Source organism: Columba livia, chromosome 3 (assembly GCF_036013475.1).
Source record: "Columba livia isolate bColLiv1 breed racing homer chromosome 3, bColLiv1.pat.W.v2, whole genome shotgun sequence".
In the NCBI taxonomy this organism is placed as follows: domain Eukaryota; kingdom Metazoa; phylum Chordata; class Aves; order Columbiformes; family Columbidae; genus Columba; species Columba livia.
In genome coordinates this window covers 115,863,512-115,884,239 of record NC_088604.1, presented here as the reverse complement: position 1 = coordinate 115,884,239, position 20,728 = coordinate 115,863,512, and the positions used below count along the sequence as shown (strand labels likewise).

The window sequence follows — 20,728 nt, the reverse complement described above, 5'->3', positions numbered from 1 at the left end:
CTCCCTGGTGTGGATGCTCCCCAAGAAATCATGAGAACTTCTGCCCTGTGGTGTCACAGCAGGATTCAGGATTACTCCAGCTCCTGCTCAACTGGTGGAAAATGCATGAACACAGATACTTGTGCTGATGCTGTTAAAGGTGATTCCCCCTGAACCTGCATTAGCATTCCAGCTCAACTCTTCTTGTGTTTACCGTTTATTAGCTCTATCTACTGTTGCTTGAATAGTTCTCTTGGATACACATCCACTTTTTTAGAGCTTTCTTGTGGTAGTGACACTATTACAGAGCCTTTTATGTGGTTAGGAATTTAAGCAAGTGTGACTGGTATGACTGAACATTCTAATTTAGCAGAAGCCTTGTTAGTTTGGCTTTTTGGTTCTCATTAGCTGGTCCAGTGATGGAACTTGGTTCCACATGGCCTATCTTAGGCACAATGGCCCAGCCATGGTTGGAAAAGTCCTTTTATGTAGAGAAGTAGGTTAAGATATGCGCTTGTTGATGGACAGCTATGGGCTTGGTTAATTAGTTTCTATATCATTCTTGATCTCTCCTTCCAGAAATAAATTGGACAACATAAGCCAAAACAACAGAGTAAACATTGAAAAATGGGGGGAAAAGATAAAATCTTTCACTCTCAAAATTTGTGCTTGGTCAGGTGGACTGTTGTGAGAAATGCACGTGCCAATTAAGAAATATAGGAATGTTTTCTTGTCCAGAGAAAAATGCTTTCAATTAGCATTTTTCTCAAGTATATTTTGGATAGGGCATATTTGAATAGTCTGAAAGATCGATATAGCTAAGTGCCTAGAGCCTTGACATGCTTACAACTGATACTATAATCAAATACGATTTAATCTCTTTTATTCTAAGTTATCCTTAAGGGATGTCATACTTAAAAATGCTTGCTGTGGCTGAAGTGGGGGGAGAGAAAGAAAAAAAAGAAAAAAAAAAAGATATATATAAAATTATACTATTATATATGTATATTAAAGAAATACATAAAAGATTTAGCAGGAACAATAGGAAGCTGAGGCTCACCCAGATGTGGTGAACGTAAAAGATACTAATACTTGTTTGCTGGAGTTTGTAGTTACAATAATGGGTGTGGATATCTTAGCAGCAGTTAAAAAATTCCAGATTCAATGCTATCCAGTTCTGTTGAAATTGTTGGAAGATACAGGTTTGTGTGCTAAGAACAGTTTTAATCTTTGTGGTTCCGTGTTAGTTTGGATTTTCCAATCAATGGTCACTGTTCTCTAATTTTGTTTTTCAACATTTTTTTTAATTAAAATCCCTGCATGATTTACAGCTTGTTCCTCATCAGCTTGTCCACAGAACTGGCATAAAACCCACTTAATTTGTTGCTTTGACTAAATAAGTAAAAGGGAAGACAAAAATAGATAAAGTTTCCGTAATATTTTTTTGTATTAGCTGATTTTAAAACAAAACAACCCTACCAAATGTACAAACACTATTAATACCGTCTCATTGCTTTTGGTGGCTCTGCACCTCAACCCATTAGTTGCTTTTCTAAGCATGTTACCACGTAGGCTTAGTTTCCCTGTGCGATCTGCAGCATTAACCTGAAAAATCTTAAAATCTTTCTTGCAAAATTACGTTTGTGTGATCGTGTTTATCACTGGAAACCCCACCTCCCATTTTGCTTCACTCCATTTCTTTACCTCCATACTTTTGTGATAGTTTTGAGTAGCAAAGTTTTTCTGTCCAGGACACAGCCTAATGCAGCAGTGGATGTCCATGCTGTAAAATCACAAGTGTGAAAAAAAAGTACAACTAGATAGAATTGAATATATACAAATATATATAGAAATGCCCTGCTTTCCAACACAAAGGCGTTTCATCTTCTTTAATAGAAATGCTATGCCTAGGCAAGATAATTTCTGTGTTTGTTTGTTTAACTGCTGGCTGTTGCCAAGGATTTTTTTCAATATCCATTACGTTTGTGTACAGATTGTATAATATTTCTTTTTGCATTAGGCTGTTCAATTACAGCAGGCACACAACAGCAATACAGGATAACAGTAAAGAGATTTTTACAATGTGGGTAAAATATATGAAAAGAAATATTATTTTTCTTTTTAGCAGCCTTTTATTATGCCAGAAGTTTCCTCCAGGGAATAGACAAAGGAGATCGTGACAGTCTACTGCAATGTGTATTAGCTGGTTTGGTTCATCTTTCATTTTGAACTGGCTGTGGATGCAAATTGAAACCTTTCCAAACAGCCTGGAATCTTTCAATCCTCCCAAGACCTGAGCCTCCATCTGCAACTAATTTTGCAAATGATTCATCTCATGTCTTCAAAAAAGATATGGGTGCAAATTATAATCGTACTAAGCCATCTCAAACTTCTGAGATGTTCAACTGAATGCAAATATGCATCTGTTTTCTTTACAACAGACTGAACCAAAACTTCAACACTTAATCCCCTGAGCTTATAGAGCACTGGGTGTTCTATAGTTGTGAAACGCAGATCAGTTGTTTCTGTGCTTATCCATGACTTTCGGCGTCTTATACTGAGTGCCAAGTAAATCGCAGTCAGAATTTGTCAAAGGGTACAGCATTTGCTAACACAGAGTGACATGCCAAGTGTCATAAGTCCCACAACTGAGTTGCATGTTACAATGCAAAAGAGCATTTCAACAGACGCCTAAATTACACCAAGAACGGCAACTCAGTCTGGCTGAATAATGCTGACCCTGTTCTCTATGGGCTAGATGATAAATCTTCATCTCGCATTAGGGAAGAGCTGGACACAGATAAAGTTCCCTTCCTATGAGGAGGAATAAGGTGTTTGCAGTCTCACCTGTGCCTTTCCTAATCCTGTCTTTCTACCACCTTTACAGTTTCCCTTTTGGGATCTGGTGTAAATGCTGCCCCTTTCTCACATGTGCTCACAGGCTTACAGCCTGAAAGCACTAATATGTAACAGCGAAATCAGAATGCAGAACAGAAACATTTTGTATTAACTTGTAGATTAAATTGGTTGCATAGCAAATATATTTCTGAGCTCTACATGTATTTGTGTTTCTGAAGTATAATATAACTTCTTAATTCACTGTGCCTCTGAGTAACTATGGGATGCCTCATTCTACAGGAAAAACAGAGCACTGGGTAGTCTTGAATCTGGTGTTATGCCCAGGCTTTACTGAGCACAGATCTGTACCTTTCCAGTAAGGTTTCTGCTCTCCACTGCAGTATCTCAGAACATCAATATTGTGTATTTTGTTAGGTTACATGATAAAGTTCGTTCCTCCAAACCTGAAGGAGCACAGAGGCACCACAGCATTTGGGAGACCCCAATATCCCATTCAGAGCCCAGACACCCAGAACCTACCAGGGCTGTCCCAGGGGAGCCTTAGCCCCAGGGGCTGGAGGGTCACCAGCACTGTGGGGCAATGGGAAATAGTCTCTGGAACACCATACAGACAAGGAGGAGTTACCACCTGAAGTATGGGTCTCATTCTGGAGTGTGGGGAGGAACATCTTGAGATGTTTAGACTTACTGGCTTAGGAGAGGAGCCGAAGTCTGGGAAAGGAAAGGGATCAAGGTGGTTTGGAAAGGAATAAACATGAAAAAATAGAAAGGGGGATAAAAAGGGACCGGTGGGCTGGCCAGCATGGTTTGTCCTCAAGAAGTTCAATTTCTGTCTTGCTGAGTGAGAGACTCTCTGGTTGGAGTGCATTCATGTGCGTATGAGGGGCCATTGCCAGCAGCTGGAGTTGGACCATGGGTCATAGGGGCCTGTGTACCTGCGGTGTTAGCAAAAGGAGAAAGCAATGGTGTGTACATCAGTGCGCAATTGCTGGCAAGTAACAAACTGGACTACCTTGGAGCAGGATAAGAGACCTGGGAGCCACGTATCAAGGCATCCCTCAGTCTGGGCCAAATACCAGAGGGACCAGCAAGTCTGCAAGTTGGCTGTGGTAGGGACTCAGAAGTCCAAGGCAGCTACAGGGGAGACAATGAGGTCTGTGAGTCTGTGGGGATGGACGGAGTGGTGTCCCTGCATGAGGCAAATAGAGATTACAGGATCCAGGGCCGGTTACTGGAGAGCCTCAGTGTTTGAGATCAGTTACTAGAGGAATATGTAGTGTCTGCGCAAGAGGGTTTGTGGACCAGCAGCCGGAGAGGGGCTGCTGGTCTCGAGGCGCCTGCAGCTGAGGAGAGCAAGGACTGAGGGTGAGCTATTGGACAGACTGTCTGAGGCCACTTAGGGAATCTGCATTGTGTGCACAGATATATATGTTTATATATATGTGGGTATGTATGCATATTTTCCACTAACACGCTTTTACCCTGCTCAACCTGAGAGGAAAACAAGAGGAAGCTGTTGGTGCTGTTTGTTTGTTTGTGCGAGTGCTTAGTGTTTCTGTCTGCAATGAGCCATGTAGCTGCCCATGTGTTCATGTATATATATTTGTTGTACACTGTGTTTGTGTGGGTACCCATTAGGAATAGATGCTCAGCCTCACTGCTCACATGGAGCTGCAGCAGCCTCGCTTCTATCTGGCTACTGCATTTGGCAACTCCCAATGTGTTTCTTGCAAACTCTATGAATGCTAAAAAGCAATAAGGTATTCAGTATATACATTTCTGTTATGTCTGCTGAGAAATAACAGTAAGTCTTCATGAGCGAAATATTGCATAAATTGCTTCAGACCTCCTACAGCAATAATTTGCTACTCTGTTTGATGATTACTAAAAGATTAAGCCAGAGAGCAATAGTTTGTTCTGTACAGACAAGAGCAGACTGGATTTTTTTGTGTCATAACTTCCATTCTGTAACTGGCTGGAAAAATCTGCTGGAAAAAAAAATCTGATGAGAAAGAAAAGTTAGTTGACTGAAAAAAATTTTACAGAACAAACACACACTCTATTTTGAAGCAAGTTCTTGTGCAAATGATATACTGCCCTCAATTGGTACATTTAAACTCTGCTGACAGAAGTCCTGCTGCAGCTTGCTTATAAAACATAGCAGAACAATCTTCCATGTTAACTCAAGTTAGTACGTGATGAAACCCACCAAATCAGCCTTGTGTCATTTGATCTGCATTCTCTATTCATTTGTGCCTTGGTTCACGTGATGCTTATTTGAGGGAAATGCTTCCAAACCTCTTACAAAAATCTGGACAACAGCTCTTGAAATAGGGCTGTGAATTGTTCTTCTCAGGGCTCCATTCCATTTATTGGATTATTTTATGTTTGGTTCCCTTTTGAGTTTAAAAAAAAAAAAAAAAAAAAAAAAAGTAATATTTCTGAACCATCAAGAGGTTTAAGTCACCAAAGCAAAATAAATACAACATTGCCCTCAGGAGATAAACATCTCACAGAGCTCACTTCAGGACTCGTTGCTTTGACATCTTCTAGGCAAGTAGTTGAAACCTATGACATGAGCTGCTATTTTTGCCGGATCTGAAACTCCTCCTCCTACCTGCTGTCAGTCTGTTCAAGCATAAGTAAAGTTGCCATCAAGTGTCTTTTGCATGTGGGTGGAGGGTCAGTAATTTGGCTCTTCTTGCACTGAAATACATTCAGTAATGATCTATTTTGAGTCTTACTCATTTTCTGGGAATGGGCCATGTGTACTTGTAGGTTAGGTAACAATTTGCTGACAGACTGGCTGTCAAAGTAATCCATAATTATGTTTTTCTTGGCCTGACTCTGATGTCTCAGCAGCTACTGTCAAGATCAGCCTTAGGTAGACAAATCACTCCTGTTGCACCATTGAAACCAGTTCAAGTAATACCGGTATCACACCCACAGCTTCCAAATGATGACACTTGTATGGCTGAATAGAGAATTTGTGTTCAGGAGTGGTTTATTTGCTGCTTTCCAGGTGGATCCATGGCTACACAGATACAGGCTACTCCTTAGGCCTAAATACAACATTTCCACATTGAAATATTCATTTTGCAACATTTCAATGTCTGGATAGCAGCAGCTGAGTTTCTTCTTCTGTGTTTCCAGTATGTTTTCTCATCTAACATTTCTCAGAAAAATCTAGAGCTAAAGGAAATCCCCACCTGTCATAACCTCAAATCCCAGTGTAGGCTTCTCACTCTCACTGTCTCAGAGTGGGAAGAGTTACCCTGCAGATACAGCCAACCGTTGTTCCAGATATCCCAGTCATTCCCAACATAAGAGCTTATGGCTGATGAACCCAAGAGCTCTTCTCATGTTGGAAATGACTTGATTGCCTGCAGTCATGCAGGAAGGTGGAGTCTGGGGGGAAGAGATAACAATTTATTAATAATTTGATGTGGGCCATTTCAAGAGGGGAAGGAGAACTTCGGTTCAGCTGGACCATCAGCCTTGTCGGAGATAACTTATCCCCTCGGTAGCCTCTATAATGCAGAGGAACCCCGCCCAGAGCAAGATGTACAGCAATGGAAAAAACAGCTTCAAAATACTTTATTGAAAAAAAAAAAAATGCATCCCCATTACATTACATTTTAAATATGTGTATTAAGTACAAAATTTGCAGGCTTATACCATTACTGTGCTTTTGTCTGTTACCGAGAAAACACTGATATTGAAATCAGCCAATGGTGGATATTTTAATGTGGAAACCTGATCCTTAACATCCAAGCAAACTGTTGTAAGAGAAGTCTACAACTTTTCTTTTTTTTTTCCTTTCTTTTTCTTTGCTCGATACTAGCCTTTCAGGTAAAATCTTGTTCTCATCTAAAGACAGTATTCAGTAATGATGTATAAGCTGGTGCATACATAATCTTCCCATTTGGCAGCATAGGTCTGTCATCTTCTTTCAGTGTGTTTTCTCCTTTGACATTTCTCAGAAATGTCTATTTCATCAGCTAAATCCAGTCTGGAGCTATTATATGATAGATTACAGCATTCGTGTGCACCTATACTGAACAAGCTACAAATGAAAAATAAATCTTGCCTGATCTTGAGATTTGGTAGAAATGTAACTACTTCCAACTCTGTTAAGCAACAACTTTTGGTTGGTTTAGGTGTGTCTTCTCTATCCCATTTATAACTTTCTACACGGTTTGTCTCCAAAACTTAAAGAAGGGGTAACAATAAGCATGAGATTTGTAAGGCTTCTGACTGGGCTTGCACAGCTACCTGCAGCCTGGGGCTGTGGACAGACTGAACCCTCAACAATTTGTTATTGCTGTGATGCTCTGGACCTGAATCATGGTACATTCATAAATCTAAAGTTTGATCTCACAGTTTTCAACCTTTTCTTCAGTTCTCCAGGAGTGTGTGTTATTTCTATTTTTGTGGAAGTGTTTAAGAATCCCTAACAAGGACTAGAGCTATGTTGTTTGGCACAGCACACAAAGATAATGTCTGCACTTGAAACCCCACAGTCTAGAATAACAAACACTATGTGCTAGAGAAGAAAAGCAGTCAATGGGAATAAAAAATTATAGGTGTAGCTTTGTTCACAGTCATAAAAGCCAAATGTTTTATCTTATAATCTGGTTTCTACTGATCTTCATTACTCCCACAATAGTGGGAGAAATCGGGTTATGGAACCAAGGAACAGTTCCTTAATGGGTTGATACTTAGCAAGACTGGCAGTGAGGTGACCGATCAGTGTCTTACCAATTCTCACGTGCAGCTCTGTTTGCACAGGTACCACTAGAGATACAACTGTCTCATGACAAAGTTTTCCCTTACTTGAGCTGTCCCTTCAAACTATGATTATTTATTTATTTATTATTATTATTACATCTACAGGCCTAGTTGTGCTCAATATAGTACAAACATCAGAAGTGAGAGCTCTCACCCTTCCAATCTGTTGTCAGAGACAAGATGTAGCGAGTAGGCAGGAAAAACAAAAGGCAGTGGTTGAAAAGGGATGGGGTAGTAAAAACCAGGTGTTTGAATATGCACTACTTGAATGTTTATTTCCTAAACTTTCATAGGTTTAATAACATTGCATATATGTTGACCTGTATGAAGGCTTAGAGAAAAGGAAATTCACATGATTATTAATTATATGTATACATTTCTGACAGTATTGAAGAACTGTAAGGATTTTCTAGTGATTGATCAGTACTGCCTCCGTTTTTTCCACCTGTGGTGTCTCTGATACCCATCTGCAAAGTGACTTTTATCACAACACTGATATATTTCAGCTCAGCTGTATTTTTGAGGTTGCTGTTAACGTGAGCCTAAAAAAAAGTGAGCAGTATTGCTCACTTCTAAAATAACTTTTAAGCTTTTGGAATGCCTGGATCAGGTATGTTCCTTATCTAATTACCTTATGCCCTCTTTCAGTGTGTCATTGTATTTTTTTTTCCTCTTTTTAATATTATGGAAATGTAAAATAACTTGACCTTGAATAGATATCTTGTGGGGATTCCTTTAATATATGCAGTGAATTATATGAACCCCTGTTGATAGATAAAAGAATTTTACCTCTCCTGTTTCATAACAGAGCTTTGCACTTCAGAAGCAGCAAAGTTTCTGGTCTGAAATACCATTTGGATTTGCTCATTCATTGCATTTTTATTAATTTGTGATATGTCAAATGAATAAGTGATCTCTCTCACTTCTGCTGATTAAAAAGTTCTATTAAGAACCTAGATGATAAATATGTATGATATGAAATGAACTGGGTTATAAATCCAAAATGGAGACATAATATAATAAAACATCTTTTCCTCAATATCCTACTCCATTTTTCTAATGTGTAGACAGCTATTGTCAGCTTAATTATTTTAAGGTAAGATCAACCTTAATTAATCAAAGTAGGACTGGCTTTGTAATATCAAAAAAAAAATCAAAATAGGCATATTCATGGTTAACACAGTACACATAAATTGAGATATAATAACACAAAAGGATATACTAATAAACCAGGTCATAGTAACCAATGATATAGTTGGAATGAATACTTCATTTACACAAATAGGGACAACTTGCTGTCTTCATCTCAGAAACAAGCACCGTTGTGTCAGCTGTCTGGTGCACCAAGAAGAAATCCCAGCGTAATGACTGGGCGCTAAGCAGGCAGAGGAGAGAGATGCACCCTGAACTTAAAGAAAAATCAGCAGATGTCAAGCTTATTACCTATTTTTTGATTTATCTCATTCCTGTACAAAGTGCCTCTGAAATCATCAGCCAAACCCAGCCAGCATGTTAATCAGTTTAAGCAGGCAGTATCAGGGCATTAGAAGAATTTTTTTTCTTTAGTGGTTTCAAACTAAGTTTTTTCAGGGTCTGTTTGCTGTAAGTGAGGGCTTTTAGGACATCACTATTAAGCTACAAGCTGATTGTCATTCCTTCTTGTACAAAGCATATCAGCAGCTGCTTCAGCTTTCATGAGTCTTCCACTGGGGCCTGTGTTGTTGCACCCTGTTTATTTGAAGCTCTTGCTTATTCCTCCGTGAATTGTGTCCTGAGGAGAAGCAGGATCCACAGGAGGGCAGGGCTGGCAGAACCTTCATCTGAAAGCCAAATGACGTCCTTTACCTGCTTGTCTTGGCTGCACGGGAGAAGCAGCCTCTGCAAAGGGGACAGTCCCTGGCACTGACTTTGCTCACCACTCATTAGCTGCGATGTGTGACACCAGTGGGGACATCAGGTAGGACCGGCAGTGCCGACTTCGTGTCCATCCTCTCGCTCAAGGGAAGTACAATTATATAATGACCTTGAAAATGCCATTCCAGATCTAGTTTAAAATCCAGATCAATTTAAAATCCAGGATCAGTGGGAAGTATCTCTCATTTCCCCTTTTTCATTGTGTGTGCATATGTTTGGTGGAAAGGGGTGGGGAAAAAGAGGAGAGTAAATTCAGAACCAACTGTGGTGGGTATTGTCAGGTTGCTAGTGGTGTTTGTGTGTCGGTGGTGCAGCACCACTTTACTTTCACTGCAAATCTAGCTGATTGGCTTTTCCTCAGTGAAAAAGGATTTCCTTGTGATTTTTTTTTCCAGACAGCTTTAGTGCAGTGTTTTTGTGGCAATTATGTAAATTATATGTCACACCACAGCATATTTTCCACATCATTTGATTTGACCTTTAAAACTAATAAGAGAATTATCATTTTTACGGGTAATTTGTGTTTCATGGTATGAGACAGCAGGACAGGGACTGATGAGGGAGCATCAGAACATAGAAGTCATGTTGCAGGATAGAACTGAAGGCCCATAAGCAGGTATCTGGCATGAAAGAGTGTTTGATGGGAGCACCTGAAGAGTAAATTAGAAGATATATTGTGGAATAAACTTCCCAGAGCAGTAGTTCTATTTCTGATAACCATTGGTGAGGTTCTGGGATAGCCATTGTTCTTTTGGTTTATAATTGTTTCTTATACATGTATCGATATCTCATTATAGCCTATATATAAATATGGATATTATGTATTTCAGGTAATAGAGGATATTACTTTGTCCGTACAAATGTTGATGCATATACGTGTCTAATCCAAATTAATCTCACCAAACGTCTAGCTACATTATGTTAATCAGTTCTATTGGTTAAGCATACACTGTATAATTTTTCAGTTATTTTTGGCTAATTTTAAAGCTGCTGTAGTGAACATTTCTGTGCATCAACCTTTCAAACGATTATGAAAGGCAAAATGTTAAACGCAAACAGAATTATCTATATGTTTTCTTCCACAAGTTGCACAGAACAAGCATTATTGTTAGCAGGTTCACAAATAACACTGGAATACTCCTCTTTCAACCTCATTCTCCCTCAAAAAGGCCTATGGAAGGTTCAGGGTGTCAAGAAAATTGTTGCAGAATTGTGATAAGACATGACATCCAAGCAGCAAAGACTTCATAACACCAGCTAAATGTCTTATAAATCTTACATGTGTCAGATAAGATTTTCTGTGTATTTAGGATGATGCCAGGCAGGAGCGTAGGATGACCGCTATGCGCTCTGGTTTGGGGAAGGGGAGGACAGAGCCTTATTCTTCTGACTGAAACTTAATATTTCATATGTATTTAGCAATAATTAAAAGGAACTACTCACATATGGAGCCCTGGGAAGTGATGGGAAAGATTCCCAAATGGAATACCAGGCAACAGTATTTTGGCCAGCTTCCCAATAATTCCACCAATTCCACCGTTTTTCAGTTCCTTTCTAGACTTCTGCTGTTCTTGTACAGTCCAAACTCCTGGTAGGTAGTTTTCTCTTAACTTGCTTGTACAGCTCTTTGCCCTTGCACTTTCTTATACCCATTTTGTGTCCACAGTTAAAATACATGAAACTTACACTTGGATCAGTGCGCTGATTTTATATCTATGGAGTCCGTTGAATGAGCACACGAAAACTCAGGGATGTGAGTCAAGCTACTGTCCCGTACAAAAGACTAGCACCAAATCATCATTGCACAATCTGAAACCAAAAGAAAAAAATCCCAAGGCTTTTTTTGCATGGCCTGGTTACTTTTGCAGTTACATAAGACCTGTGAGTGTCCTGTAAACACTCTTCTCACCTTGAGAAGAAGTTTGCACCTGTTTCTCCTCATCTTGCAATGCATTTGGGTTTTTTCCCACCTTCTGCTTCTTTCTTCAACTGAGCACACTTTTTCCTTTTCCTTGACACAGCATATCTTCAGGCTTTTCTTCACATTGAAAAAAAAAAATCTACAGAAATGTAATAAAAAATTGAAAACCATCTGACTTGAAGATAGAGGCACCCAAAAACTTCATGCCAAGTTCCAGATTTTTCAAGACAAATTACAAAAATACTAAAAGCTTAGTAACTATAGCAGCACAAACGCCACCACTACAATATGCCGCAACAGATTGTTCATATGTCACTATTTTTCCAAAGTTCCTTGGCAAATATTTAAAACAGTAAACAAGTCAAGTGAGAGAATTGTAAAATGGCCAGCAAAAAGCCTCAGTCTTCTCTGGCTAATGAAATCATATTCTGGTACTTATCACTATTATTATGTTCTTCAGCCCTTCTTCTTTCACCTGTGCTGACAGAATACAGTTGTCTCTGTTTCTGCCTTCTCAATGAGGCTTTTGCCTGTTGTGCCACCATCCTCTTTATATTGCAAGTTTATCAAACCTGTGTCATGTCTAAATGTTGGATCAGTTTCTCACCAGAGGGGTGGAAACTTCGATAGATCCATTAACTTTGTCAGAAAGATGACAAATGACCTGAGCTGGTGAGCTGGCACTGCATGTTACTTGCAGCATGGTGCCCATCAATGGAACTGAAAAAAACCATTAATAATGCCAGTCTACCAACACTTTGAGACAGACTGATAGTTCTTTTTTCTATGGTCTATTCTGCTTTGCTGCTCAATATGTCAGTATCGTCATAGTTTATCGTTGAATGAAATGTCTGGGGAATAGGCCAATTCACGCTCTATGTTAATGATGGGCAAATGCTAAAAGTTTAGGAGTTCTTACTTTATTATTATGGAATAATCTCTTGAAGCTGCAAAATTAGATTGTATGTTAGGAAAAATTTCTTCACAGAAAGAGTTGTGAAGCACTGGAACAGGCTGCCCAGGGAAGTGGTGGAGTCACCATCTCTGGAGGTGTTTAAAAGGCGTGTAGATGAGGTTCTTAGGGACGTGGTTTGGTGCCAGAGTGAGGTTATGGTTGGACTCAATGATCTTGAGGGTCTCTTCCAACCAAAATGATTCTATGATTACGTTACTTGCATATACTGTAGTGTTAAAGAAATGGGCAATATTGCTGAGAAACAGATCTCATTGTAAAGCCCAGCTGTAGTTTTTAAAGGACATGGGGAACTGGACATTCTCATGAGCTATCATGTGTGCCAGGCCATGGGTTAAAACGCCTTTTTTTTAAAAAAAAAACCCTATTCTTTCTCAAAAAAAAAAAAAAAAAGTCCTTTACTCTCCTCCTTTGACTGCATTGCAGATGAATTTAAAAAAGGTAGGGGGCTCAGAGCATTTATTCTGTTGTTCCCACATGGCCAGCCACAATGTTACATCATAGCAGTAGCATAATCAAAGTAAATCATTAAGTGAAAGTCGTAGGCTGTTCCCCATTCCACTTTTTAGCAATTTAACACATTCCTCACTTGTTTTTATGCCACCCATCCTTGATTTACCAAGCAATGATGGACTGCACAGCTGGGCCTTTTTATTGGAAATGTCAAAAAGCTGCATCTATACGTCACCTTCCCTGTTTATTTCTCTAGATGCCCATTTGCAGTGCTTGTTACTCTCTGTGCAACAGAGCAGTAGCTGCGGTAGATAAGCTGAACTATAGCTTACTTAACTGGTATCATGAATTAAGACTCCTGCAGCCACTAGCCTGAGTTAATTACGACAATATTAGCAACAGAACTTCAATCTTAAACTTCTGTTCAAGGAGCCTACGTGATTCATGCACAATTCACATAATGAAATAGTGTTAAACAACATGGTTGGCCTTCTTTCCAGCATTTATTCCTGTATAGCAAAGCAGTGAGTTCCCAAAAGGCTTAAAAAGACAAGCACACAATACAAAGCTATTTGTGACCTTCCTGTTGATTTATTCTCAACAGCCAACAAGTGCCTTATATAGAATTCAAACTAAGAAATGCAGAAAGACAAAACAAACAACCTTACAATGAAATATGTCAGGGACAACTTCTAATCCTCTCTGTTTTCATAGCACTGCTTGTGTTGAATAGATGTGAGAGAAAAAAAAAAGATGGGAAAAAAGGGGCAGGGGAGGGAAGCAAAGAGGAAAATCCTGAAAGAGTTAGTGCCCCAGAGAGCTGCATAATGATTAACAATTCTTTTTTCAAATGCTAAGCATTTTCTTCTCAGTACTGGATGACAATAGAATTATAACTTCATCAGAATTACTTTGAATACTCATTAACGACATGTGGTCTTGGTTTGTCCCTGCCTCAAAGTCCGGTAATTTTTTTCCTACCCACTATGGAATGTGTTTAGCTTAGTCCTCCTCATTTGTACCGTACATTCATACCTATCAGATCATCTGCTTTTGTGCTTGGATGTTCAACGATTTAATAAAAGGTTAACAATAAAAGGGGAGTAAAAGAGAGGGGGAGGTTAAGATGAAGGTTTATTTTCAGTACAAGCTAACTAAACAATAGGAAGGAAAGTGTATTTTATAATCTGTAGAAAGCAGACTACGCATGTAGTTCTAGCCATATAGGATATTTAGAAAGCACAGGCCCTAAATAAGATTTATTGAAGTACAGTCTGGCCTTCGTTGTATAGAGTTAGGGGCATTTCCTTCTGAAATAGCTGATTAACAGAAGCAGCTCCCTTAAGAATGACTGCATGGAGTATTCCTGTCAAGCCTCTACCTTGTATAAATATTTTTAATTAAAAGATGCCTTCCTCAAGTATAGGAAAAAAACTCAGCATTAATGCTCACCAGAGACCCTGCTATTAGAGTGATTATCTTAGATGTAATTTCGTTTGCAGATGCCATTAATTTATTTTTAATAGATCTCTAATTTAGTTTTATCTATTTCTTATTCAGTTTTTGCAGATATTAGGAGGCTGCACTTTCTTCAAAGCCCACCAGCTCTCTCCTCCCACCTCCTTCAGGCTCTCTGCTCTCCACAGAGTGTGTTTGTGTTTAAATTAGCTGGACCACTGCAGGCTAAGTTACCGATTAATCTTCAAATATGCCACAAGATAGAAGTTAACGCTCTACCTGAGGGACTTTAAGCAGAAAACAGCGTTACCGCCACAAGTCATCTGTTCTCTTTGGCAAAGCGGTAGTTGTGTCGCATAGGAGCAAGCTGCCCTTGAAGTATCTTCTCTTCGAGTGAGTGGCAGCGGGTATTGTTGCACAGCATATAAACCTCCTTTTGTCAGCTTGCATTAACCACAAAATTGACTTGTGAGACATTTGTACTCAGAGATATGAATGATGTTCTGTCTTTAACAAAGGATATGTCAGTGCTGCAGCACAGAGGGGAAGTATCAGAGGTGGTTTCTTGGAAAACTACATCAGCGTGTTCAAAGTTTTCTGCTGCTGTAACTCAGCTGCTTCTGCTTCGTAGGCGTTTAAATTGGGGATTTTGAGCAACTGCAGAGAATGAAGTGGCTCCTAGAGCAATATATCCAATAGCTGCCCTATTAGCATGAACTCAAACAGCACTTAACTTAGTATTGGTCTCCTTAGTTTTAGGCTTGTGCCCATGGGGTTCAGTGCATACAAGAGCACTTCATGATCACACGGTGTTCCTACAGGTATTGCGTTCACAAAGGTAGAAGAAGGGGATAAATCTTCTTTATCCCATTTAGACCGTGGCAAGATTTCAAGGGGTGGAAGGCTCTGTTTTTGATCTAGCAACTCTGATACAGAGGGACAGCATGACATTTTTGAGTCACATGGGAACTTCAAGGTAGAACTAGGAGGTGAATGTAGATCTTCTGTGTCCTAGTCCAGGTCTGAGCTGTGAAACTCTCCTGTGTTGTTTTATTATGTATGAGTTGTATTTGCTGAAGAGCAGTGCTGTAGTCCAGTTAGCTCTGCCTTTGTAGTCACTGTGTGCTTTATCACTGACTCGAGAAGCAACGTACACACTCAACCATGAGAAGCCAAGAAACTGTTAATTTTAGATTGATCTAGAGATTAAGCTTCTCCAGCAGTGTGTCTCATCTTTTAGCTGGGGATATCTCTAGATTTAATTTTAATCAGATCTCTTCTAAAAGGGGTTAAAGGGTGCCAGTTGTGATGAGGAGCGTGGCATTTCTCCTTCATGGAAGCATTTTTTTACCTCAGCAACATCGTTTAATATCAACAGTGTGTCTGTGAGGGTAATTTTGACTCTTACTATGCTAGGCTGGGTATGAACCAACACCTCATAGATTCGGGGATCTGTGTTTCCTTGTCAACATCCTGATTCAGGAAACAGAGAATGTTTATTCATCAGTTTTTCCAGTAGGTAGCTGGATGGAAAAATATATTAATACTATTTTTTTAAAGACACTTGCTGTTCTTTATTTATGTGATTCATTATTTGTCCATATCCTGACTTCAGCAACAAAATCCAAGTAGGAAAGATCAAATCATTTTAACAACACAGTGCTACCGTCCCTCGTTGTCCTTTTTTTGTCTAGCTCAACAACATTGGCATCAATAAACCTAAAACTATCCTGTCCCTAGTCCAAAACTAGTCTGAAGATTGTTTTATCAAGTTAAGCTTGATAAAAATCACTGCAGGCCTGGGAATAAGGAGATGCTACATTTGCAGGAACAAAATCCATGAGGGAACATGGCTTACACGAGAGAATATTTTTAGAAATAAGCGTATGTGGTAGTGAACTGAATGGTAGGAGAGCAGGTTTCCATCTGATCAGCTGCACACATGCATGCTCTGTTAGCAGGCTGGGAATAATTAACGTTTATAATGAATCTGTCATAGCAATGAAGCATGTGCCTCCTACAACCACAGTCAGTTTCCTATTGTTCGTAACCTTACATGACAGAACCTCTAGTGAGGTTTTAATGCTCACTTCACCTACTCATTTGGGAGACAATCCTCAGAGAATGGGGTGGCCCACATGCCTTTTGTATGTGCTGTTCACATTTGGGTGGTTAGTAAGTGCAGGGTAGTCAAGAAATAAAAATGTTAATGCAAAGGAGGGAGGAAATTATGACAAGGATGATTATTGCTACCTACCTTGGCATAATAATAGAATTTTATGTTTGGTTTGTGTATGTGATTTTATTGTTCTTATTCATCCATACCATTTTTCTCCCTCTTTTTTCCAGTGTATGCAAGTTAGTGTTTTATATCAACGTCATTCTATAAGGTATGAATTGCTTAAAAATATTTTCATGAACATACTCCAGTTAAAGTATTTATAGTTGTTAGTTCTGTTGCCTAGTGGTTCCTCCAGGGTCAATCTTTTCCTTTCCAGAAGAGTATGGAGGGAACAATCCAGAATGATTCCCCTGTTTAAGAAAGGATAAGGGTTTTATGAAGCTAACCTAGCCGTGTGTAGATCTGACTGATCTTTCTGCACCTCTATAGAAAGATAACTACTTCTTCCCTGTGGTAACAGTCACTAGAAAACATTTCTTTGACAGAAACCCTCTGTGTTACCCAGTTTCTGAAATAACCCATACAGTCTTCACCCATGTAGGTATTGCTGAAGACCTACTGGGTTGTGGGCACCATGGGAATCTTCCAAGACCATATTGTATCTAGGAATGGGATTCTTGTGGTTTGCCAGTTAATCTGAGATAGTCACAGAATGGTTGGTGTTAGAACAGACCTCTGGAGATCATCCAGTCGAGCATAAGTACATATAAAGTAGAGAAAAATCTATTTATAGCAACCTAATATTATCAAAACTCTTACGATTTCTATAGAGATAAGTGTGCAGACATGCAGGCAAATCATAATCGTCTCTCTTGTACATTTTAATTTGTCTCTAGTGACAATAGTCTGCTGAAGCTGCTGCATCCTGACAAGGAGGTCAAGGAATGCAGTCTGCATATGAACCCCAACAGGAAAAACTGTAAAGAATTTCCTAATAGGAAAACTAATGCCTGGGCAGCGCTGTGCATAACCGCAGAAAGTCAAGAGCTCTGGAAGTGAGGAGCACTTGCTTGAAGGCTTTGCCATAGTATGCGATGTTCCATCCATACCTAGAAATGCAGTACTAGTCTGGTCGCTTGCCAGATCAGCAGTTCTCACTGGCTGCAACTCAGAAACATAGAAGGTTAAAATATTCTGAAGCAGGAGGGGATGAAGGGATGGAGACCGCAGGGAAAAATCCCAAGTTTTAGCCAAGCTGATGTGAAAGCAAATTAAAGTAACAATAAAAGGTTCAATAGCTCCATTATGAGTGCATTAGCTGTAAATATGGAATGCAGCCTGCTTAGAAGGATCTGCTGATGGTGTCCACCAAGACTGGAATAAATAAGTACTCATATTGCTTACTTTTGTTGGCTGCAAAAGGGGGGTCCTGGCAGCACCCATCTCCATAGTGGTTTGTTCAATGCACTCACAGGGAAGACTTACGAAGTGTCGCTCTTCTGCGCAGCCAGTGCTAGAAGTTATTTTTGACTGCTAGGGATTTTGAATTTCATTTAGATGCCAAAGTAACCTTGGAATATGTTAAGGAGACCTGGCTGTGATCATTCATCTCTGGGCGATAGCCTGCCTGTGATAAGAGACTACCTGTCACTTTATCAGCCAGATATGGAGATGAGTGTCTGTGAAGAGGTCATGCAGCTTCAGCAGAACCCAGCAGTCTGGACAATTCCCAGCATCTTGGCCCTAGAAAACAGTCTTCTGTTTAGTAAATAAAGTCATGCAAGAACAAAGCCCACTGTATGCAAGAAAATGAGACCATGACTTTTAAGAGTTGCTGAGGGTTTGAAAAAAGAGATTGGTTCTCAGCGAAGATTATGTTGGTGTTTGCTTTGTGAGTCCCCACTGTGCAGAGACTTATGTAAACCATAAAACTTTTGCTCAGACTATGAGTTGTGTCAACTGCTGGACCAGGAGCAATTTTCTTGTGGTTGTTTCAGTTCACAAGTATACTATCTTTTAATATATTCTGCTGTGGGGGCGAGATATTTTTCCAGTAAAAACTTGGCCATTCTTTTCTTTTTAGTGGTACACAAAAATATTTGGCTATTGATTATTGCAGATGAAAAACCTGCTCTGCAGTATATACTTTCAAAAAATACACACAGGCATCACAGTAAAGGCAAGGCTATCTTCTCTCCATTTGCAGAAGAAATGTGAGTTCCACTCAGGGGAGCATAAGATTATAAAAATAGCTGTGCTGGTTCAACCCAGGGGCTCGTTATTCACTCTCCTGTTTCCAAATGTTGTTGCAGGATGAAGTGTCAGGGAACAAAGGGACCTCAGGAATATTATGACTGTGATTGGGGGCACATCCCCACTCTTCTGCCTGTTCTTGTTCACCAGCATGTGAATGTACTGCAAGCAGGAACTTCCTCTGAGTGACTGGCTATCCTGGTGGGCTGCTGAGGTCCACGCTCTTCATCATCATCCTCACAGTCTTTGGCAACTTGGGGAAATGGGACCCTGGTGAAAGACTCCAGGCAAAGACATTCCACAGAATCATCACTTGCCTCTTCCTCTGTGATTCTAACCTCAGCCACTGGCCTCATGTTCATTGTGTGTCCTCTACATGTCAAAAAGAATCCCCTACCAAAGGAGATGGAAAAAGCAAGGTGAGAAATCAATGCCATGTGAACTCTCCCCAGAGTAAGTAACTAGATTTTTTTTTTTGTGTTATGATGGAAGAAAATTAAACCTTCTATGTATTACTTTATCACCAACATTCTCTTCCATCTGCTAGCACAGCTTTGTAAGCCCAGCAATGGCATACTGAAGAATGGTGATTTATGGTAAGCAACAGTAGAAACTGTATTTGATTACTTTTATTTTTGCTTTCTGTTTTGAAATTAGCAAGTGTTTGGTTTTGTTTTTTGGGTTTGTTTGTTTGTTTGTTTTTTCCCAAATGTATTTGTTCTTTGAGCTACTCATTCCTTTTGACATCTGTTCAGAGGAGGTAATAGTTTATTTGATTTGATGTGCTAGTCATGTGATAGTGTTTCTGTTCTCTTAATGGCTGAGCCATAAAAATTTTAATCAGGATTCTAGTCTTTACCTTAGACTAGTGAATTTGAAACTATTTTTGTATGTGGATTGTTTGTGGTGTTTTCCACCAGAAATACTTATTTTAAAACAGAGGAGAAAGCACACTATTTTTTGACGCTGACATATAAAGGAGTGCAAATTCCGTGAAGCTCCAGGAATGTGCTTCAAATCCAAAATATTATTGGTTTTGGCTAAGGCATTTGGAATAGGGCAGGGAGGATTCTTCCACAAAGTTTTCTGTGGGCAGAGGATGATTATGAAGAAGAAATGTTTGATATGTTGTCAAGTGACCGCTACAGGCATATTTGTTAGCATATGTCTGATGTAGAAGTTCTCTGAGGAAGACCAACCATAAATGTGAACACAGGCAAAACTGAATTAAACTGGGTATCCATGCAAATATCTGTAAGCGGTATGTTTCAGCTTGTCTTTGGCTCTTCTGACCACTAATCTGATCTAAATACTCTTTCAAGTTGTGTTATTATGTGTGGTGAACAGTGGAGTTGTCCAGAATGCAGTCCGATTTATTTTAAATCCTAAAGAACAGCAGGGATTTTACTCTGACAATGGTGATTAATTGTAAATCTTTGAGTCTATTATGGACTGGAAGTGTTCAAAATTATTTTTGATGAATTATTGAACTGATGAATCTTTTGTTTTCCTTTTGTCCTGTTCCTGAACTGATCAGGTTTTCTATGGATGTGTTAATTACTCAAAAATCCTTCTAACTCTTGCCAGTTGAAAAAAAATATTACAAAGGGTTTTTATGAATTATCCCCTGCTACTATTTCTTTAAAAACCTGATATTTTTTCAGGTTTTAGATTTGTCTGCTTAGGCAAGTCTTCTGTTTCTACACTATGGTTTGATTATTTAGCCCTGTTAGAATGAGTAAATAACCAAAACCACTTAACCCATAATGACTTACAATATTACTTTTCAGCATGGATAATTATTCACTGACTATTTGTGAAATATTTAGGCTTCGTAAACATCTTCAGGGCTAAAAGCATTTGTCATGCAGATATACATATACAGTTATAAATAATAACTCACAAATAATAACTTAATGAGCTGACAACAAAATTATTCCCTATTTTTTGTGGTATTTAGCCAAGTCTGCTTAGGATCTATAATTAACTGCTGGTTTATGGATTC

The 20,728-nt window shown here is 39.2% G+C and overlaps 1 protein-coding gene across 3 annotated transcripts in view; it reads left to right on the top strand.

Moving 5' to 3' along the window:
* SPTLC3 (serine palmitoyltransferase long chain base subunit 3) overlaps window positions 1–20,728 on the top strand; it is a 191,115-nt gene that overhangs the window by 70,310 nt on the left and 100,077 nt on the right. For all 3 annotated transcript variants that reach the window (XM_065059889.1, XM_065059891.1, XM_065059888.1), the window contains 2 exons: window positions 16,698–16,738; window positions 18,783–19,142. The gene's annotated coding sequence lies outside the window, so the exon portion shown is untranslated. The remainder of the gene's footprint in view (window positions 1–16,697; window positions 16,739–18,782; window positions 19,143–20,728) is intronic.